Source organism: Bombina bombina, chromosome 1, assembly GCF_027579735.1.
Source record: "Bombina bombina isolate aBomBom1 chromosome 1, aBomBom1.pri, whole genome shotgun sequence".
NCBI lineage: Eukaryota > Metazoa > Chordata > Amphibia > Anura > Bombinatoridae > Bombina > Bombina bombina.
Genome location: NC_069499.1, coordinates 1,180,201,814 through 1,180,208,587, shown reverse-complemented (window position 1 = coordinate 1,180,208,587; position 6,774 = coordinate 1,180,201,814). Strand labels below are relative to the sequence as shown.

Below are 6,774 nucleotides of genomic sequence, written 5' to 3'. Positions count from 1 at the left end.
GCAAAAGAGAGGGGGGAAGAGAGCAAAAGAGAGGGGGGACAGAGAGAAAAAAGCAAAAGAGAGGGGGGACAGAGAGAAAAAGAGAGAGGGAGAGCAAAAGAGACGGGGGAGAGAGAGCAAAAGAGAGGGGGGAGAGGGAGCAAGGGGTGGGACCGCTGTACTGCAAAAAATGGCCCGTTTTCACTGGCTTTGGGACTAGTTTTAAAATATTATTCTCACAGTCCAAGAGATAGAGGGGTGGTGCAGGCTGAAGGGGTACCACACAAAAACCCTTAAACTTGTAACACAGTCCAAAGAACGCAGCAGCACTCACCACTATGCAAAAAAAATCCATCTTTATTGGGATATTCAAAGAAGAAAAGACAAAGTAATTAAAATATTATTCTCAACCACACACAAGTAGGTCCATCTCTATCCATATAGTACACACACAATACAGTACTAGCAGACTCTAACAGACAATAATCTCACTCATGCAACGTCACACCTATACAATATACACACAGGTGCAGCTGTCTATCTCCTTGGTAAAAATCTGACAACAAGGAAGTGCTGGAAACCCCGCCCTCACCAGCTCCTTGTGTAACATGGACAGGGAGGGACAGCTACCGGCTGGGGACTAGATTTATGCAGGAGAACAGGATTGACGTACACAGTAGTGAATTGGTAGATATACACTGTCACATACAAGGGAGATTTGCTAGATATACTGTACACACACTGCAGAGACCTGCTAGATATATACAAAAAGGAGGATATAGATAAACGGGGAGAACAGGACTGATAAGTAACGGGGGAGGTCCAGCAGATACACAGAAGTACTGACACCAAAACAGAACTGACGAACACAAGGAGTGACGTGCACATGATTTCAGTAGGAGAGAGGAGCAGGTGACGGTGTTTCAGACCAGAGAGAGAGACGGGGCAAGAGAAGCAGGACTGAGAGAGGGGCGGATACCTAAAACACCTACCTACACCATCCGACCGACAGCAGCAGGTAGGATGGCTGTGATATTGTCCATGTACGTACGTGTCGTCTATATCTACGTTGACATGTGCATCTGTTTACGTGCACATATACTAATGGTACATACTGGATTTATTGCTCGTGGTGTTTGTAGCCTGTAATAACTCTGTGTGTTACCTTTGTGCGAATCGTGTGTCAGCCTGTTGTGCGAATCGTGTGTCAGCCTGTATTCATTGCGTGTGCATCCATGTACAGTATGCATATGTAAGGCATGTGTGCAATGTATGTAACCTATATACAGTATGTGTGTGTAATGTTTGTGTGTGCAATGTACGTAACCTATATACAGTATGCGTGTGTAATGTTTTTGTGTGTGTGCAATGTTTGTGTGTGTGCGCAATGTTTGTAGCCTGTATACAGTTCTTATGCAATGTTTGTAGCCTGTATACAGTATGTGTGCAATGTTTGTAGCCTGTATATAGTGTTTGTGCAATGTTTGTAGCCTGTATATAGTGTTTGTGCAATGTTTGTAGGCTGTATATAGTGTGTGTGCAATGTTTGTAGCCTGTATATAGTGTGTGTGCAATATTTGTAGCCTGTATACAGTATGTGTGCAATGTTTGTAGCCTGTATATAGTGTGTGTGCAATGTTTGTAGCCTGTATATAGTATGTGTGCAATGTTTGTAGCCTGTATATAGTGTTTGTGCAATGTTTGTAGCCTGTATATAGTGTTTGTGCAATGTTTGTAGGCTGTATATAGTGTGTGTGCAATGTTTGTAGCCTGTATATAGTGTGTGTGCAATATTTGTAGCCTGTATACAGTATGTGTGCAATGTTTGTAGCCTGTATACAGTGTGTGTGTAATGTTTGTAGCCTGTATACAGTGTGTGTGTAATGTTTGTAGCCTGTATACAGTATGTGCGCAATATTTGTAGCCTGTATACAGTATATGTGCAATGTTTGTAGCCTGTATATAGTGCCTGTATATAGTGTGTGTGTAATGTTTGTAGCCTGTATACAGTGTGTGTGTAATTTTTGTAGCCTGTATACAGTATGTGCGCAATATTTGTAGCCTGTATACAGTATGTGTGCAATGTTTGTAGCCTGTATACAGTGTGTATGTGTGTGCGCAATGTTTGTAGCGTGTATACAGTATGTGTGCAATGTTTGTAGCCTGTATACAGTATGTGTGCAATGTTTGTAGCCTGTATACAGTGTGTATGTGTGTGCGCAATGTTTGTAGCCTGTATACAGTATGTGTTCAATGTTTGTAGCCTGTATACAGTATGTGTGCAATGTTTATAGCCTTATACAGTGTGTATGTGTGTGCGCAATGTTTGTAGCGTGTATACAGTATGTGTGCAATGTTTGTAGCCTTATACAGTGTGTATGTGTGTGCGCAATGTTTGTAGCGTGTATACAGTATGTGTGCAATATTTGTAGCCTGCATACAGTGTGTGTGTGTGTGTGTGCGCAATGTTTGTAGCCTGTATACAGAGTGTGTGTGTAATGTTTGTAGCCTGTATACAGTGTATGTGCGCGCAATGTTTGTAGCCTGTATACAATGTGTGTGCGCGCAATGTTTGTAGCGTGTATACTGTGTGTGTGTGTGTGTGCAATGTTTGTAGTGTGTATACAGTGTGTGTGTGTGTGTGTGTGCGCAATGTTTGTAGCCTGTATACAGAGTGTGTGTGTAATGTTTGTAGCCTGTATACAGTGTATGTGCGCGCAATGTTTGTAGCCTGTATACAATGTGTGTGCGCGCAATGTTTGTAGCGTGTATACTGTGTGTGTGTGTGTGTGTGTGCAATGTTTGTAGTGTGTATACAGTGTGTGTGTGTGTGTGTGTGCAATGTTTGTAGTGTGTATACAGTATGTGTGTGTGTGTGCGCAATGTTTGTAGCCTGTATACAGTGTGCGTGGTGTTTGTAGCCTGTATACAGTATGTGTGTGTGTAATGTTTGTAGCCTGTATACAGTATGTGTGTGTAATGTTTGTAGCCTGTATACAGTATGTGTGTGTGTGTAATGTTTGTAGCCTGTATACAGTATGTGTGTGTGTGTGTAATGTTTGTAGTCTGTGTGCACTGTGTGAGGTGTACATACTCTGAGCACTATGCACAATATATTTTCTTTGTGTGTATCCTATGTTCCCAGTGTGTAAAGTGTTAGTAAACCTTTTGATGAGTATACTCCATATGGGATATGTGCAATGTGTTAGTGAATGCTGTGTATGAATTGTGTTCCTTGTATGAATGTCACATGCATTGTATATCCTGTGTCAACCTTATGTTTGGTTGTGTAATTTATCAATAAACAATGTGTACTTCTTTTGTGTAATTTGTCAGTGTATCGTGTTTATATTCTATGTGCAATGCATATACTGTGTCATTATACCCAGTGTGCACTATGTGTAAGGCAGCAGTTTGTGATCTGTGCACAGTGTGCGAAACTTGTATAGCTTGGGCACAGTTTACAAGCTGTACGCTGTATATGGAGTGTATACACTTAGCACATTTTCTTCTGACATGTACCCTGTGCTGCATACAGTTTGAAATGTATGTAATTTGTGTGATGTGTACACCAGCCTCTATTGCAAAATGGCTCCTAAGAGTTGTAGTTAGTGTAATGTGTGCATTGTACGAATACAGAGGTTTTAACCCTTTAAGCTCTGTTATATATATATATATATATATATTTTACACACATAAATAATATAATAACTCATTGAAAGATGCATAGAAAGAATCCTGTCGGACTAGCCAAGTTTTATGTGCCATGGTTCCCTGGTACTTGGGCTTGTCTCCCGCGTTAGAGTATTGGTGTCATAGTAATATGCTCTTTGTGTACCTTTTTTAAATGGGTTGAACATGTAAAGTAATCTACAGAGCTACAATGCACAACTGGGAGCTAGCTGAACACAACTGCTGAGCCAATGACAAGAAGTATTTGTGAAGCTACCAATCACCAGCTAGCTCCCAGTAGTGCATTGCTGATCCTGAGTCTTTCTATGTATGTTTTTTTTAACAATTATAAAAAGAGAACTAAGTAAATTTTAAATCACCTGTCTTAAAATTGCATGTTGGCTTTTTTTCTCACTTGTCTTTCTCCATTGACTTCTAAAGGGTAATACATTAATGCGGTCATAGTATTGCATAAAGAGGTATTTGATGCCCTTTAAGCTTAGGAAGTCTTACTAATTAGAAAATTAACTGCTAGATTCTGGAAGGTAGTGGGTTAACCGAATGATGTGCTACAAACACCAGCTTAATGGTCTTAATAAATGGAAAAATAGGAGATGATGTGGTATAATGCATTTATCCTGACCAGACACTCTCCACAACAGCCTGCGGCTTCAAGTGACATTTTGCAACACAGTAAAAAACACCATCCATAGAAACTGATTAACCATCTGCTTATTCTGGTGATGCAATTATTTGACAAATTAATTCAACCTGTACTCCCCTCTAGACATTAATAGTTTTTCCATCCCGAGAAAGCCTGTCTGGCCCTTTATATCAGATCACCCACCACCTCACTCTGCAATTCTTTATAAATCAGATCTGTTATACGGAAAAAATTTCTTATGCCCTTCAATTAGAGTGCCTTCAAGAATCAATTAATTTATATTATCTGGTATTTCTTCAACTATTGGCTAAAAGGGCTGTATACTGTAAAATAGTTTTTCCCTTAATGTGTTTTTCTAATGACTTCTTATATAAGAAGCAGAGTATAAAACGTATGAGAAATTGCTTCTTTAGGTTTAATTTTGTATATGAAATAGCTAGTTTTTTTTTTTTTCTCTTTGACACCACAACCCATCACAATTGGTCGAGCTTGCAGATCTCCTCATGTTATCACTTGCTCTACACACAAATTTTTATCTCTGTATGTATACCAAATAGAGAAGAATTGGAGATGAACATTTAACTTCTTATTTTACACCTACCTCCCACTGGAAGAGCAATTTCTTCTGCTGGCTATATTTACAATGTTTTTTTCAGTATAGGTAAGGATACCACACAACAAATTAAAATAGGCAGTCCCCCATCCTACCTTTTTTGGCGTCATGCAGCCTCCCTGTAGGAAGTCCCCCATGATCCAATCCTAGCCTTGAAATCGCATGATTGCATTGAGGATCGGGTGATTTAATTTTTTAAGCAAGTGTTTACATGAAGTAGTTAAACAAATTTCCTTTTTATTATCCCATTTGGTATTCTTTTTTGAAGAGTAAACATAGGCTCATAAGAGCTCAGGACTGAAGCATACATTTGCGTTAAAAGGACATTAAACACTAAATACATTTCAAGCACCTCCCTCTAATTATGGGTGCTGCTATTCTGAAACATAAGTTCCTACTTAAAGGGATAGTAAACACAATTTTTTTCTTTCATTATTCAGATAGATCATGCAATCTTTCTAATTTACTCCTATTATCAATTTTTCTTCGTTCTCTTGGTATTTTTATTTAAAAAAGCTTGATTGTTAAAGTGATGGTAAATTTCAGACTATAAGAATGTTGCAATAAAACATTTATTAGTTTGCAAGTAAAACCACATAATTTTTATTTTTAATTGTGTATATATATTTTATAAGAAAAGGTTTATAATCCTAATTGGTATTGTCTGTTCCTCCTCTCCCCTTCATTTCCTCTTTTGGCTGGGCTGTGATGTATAGAGCAGTCACATCCACTCTCTACATAGGCTTTCTATGGGCTTTAAAGGGGCTGGACTTCAAGATTGTCAACTGACACACATGTTGATTGGATGTTCACTGGAACTGTCATATAAAAACATGTGTGCCGGCATAACATTGTAATGGAAGCATTACTATATGCACTAATTTAACCCTTTCACAGATAGATATTTTTATTTTTTTTTAATGGCAAAGATTACATTTCTGACATTTGATTATTTAAAGTTCACCATCACTTTAAGAATTGGAATGCAGTGAAAGCTAGATTACAAGATGGCAGCTCCCATGGCTATAGGGAGGCAGAGGATAACCAATACTATGCTAATAAAATGTATTTATATAAGGTACTAGGTGATAAGCCTGCCCAGAGGGCAGTCTATTTATTTTTTAAGCTACAGATGTAGCAACACCCTATTTTGTAAGTTTGCTTTTACATAAATATTTAACTTACAGGTGTAGCAATACTATATATTTATGGACTGCTGTCCTAAATATATCAAACATATTTTAAATATATAATAAACTACAGGTATAGTAACACCCTATTTGGTCACACTTATTTTAAATATATAAGCTACAGTTGTAGTGACACCCTATTTAGACGGGCTACTGTCCTAAATATATCCAAAATTTCTGCTCTTCAAATTATGTCTACTTTGAGTATATTTCTTTGTAAACAACATTTTTTAGTAAAACAGGCATCACGTCCAGTTAAGTAGCCTTGTTCTTGTCCGTCTATGACTTTAACTTTCACATCAGCAGAGATTTTTACCCGAGAGAAAGCTACATACAGCTGTCCATGGCTGAAAACAGGCTCAGACAAATAGATGCCAACTCTATCTGAAGTTTGTCCTTGAGACTTGTTAATGGTCATAGCAAATGCCAATTTAACTGGGAAGTGTCTTCTTCGTAATACAAAAGGAAGTTCTGTATTACTTGGGGCTAAGTCTATTTGAGGAATAAATACATTTTGCCCTTCAGCTGTACCTGTTAATACTTAAGCAATAATTAAATTTTGCAGCAAAGCTTTCACAACCAATCTGGTACCATTACAAAGACCTCTTTTGGTGTTAAGGTTACGCAAAAGCATAATAATACTGCCGATTTTTAGA

At 38.1% G+C, this 6,774-nt stretch overlaps 1 protein-coding gene across 1 annotated transcript in view; it reads left to right on the top strand.

Moving 5' to 3' along the window:
- The first annotated feature begins 566 nt into the window (after window positions 1-566).
- The window catches only part of LOC128646968 (transmembrane ascorbate-dependent reductase CYB561), a 112,123-nt gene continuing 105,915 nt past the window's right edge, over window positions 567-6,774 (top strand). The window contains exon 1 of the mRNA XM_053699781.1: window positions 567-997. The gene's annotated coding sequence lies outside the window, so the exon portion shown is untranslated. The remainder of the gene's footprint in view (window positions 998-6,774) is intronic.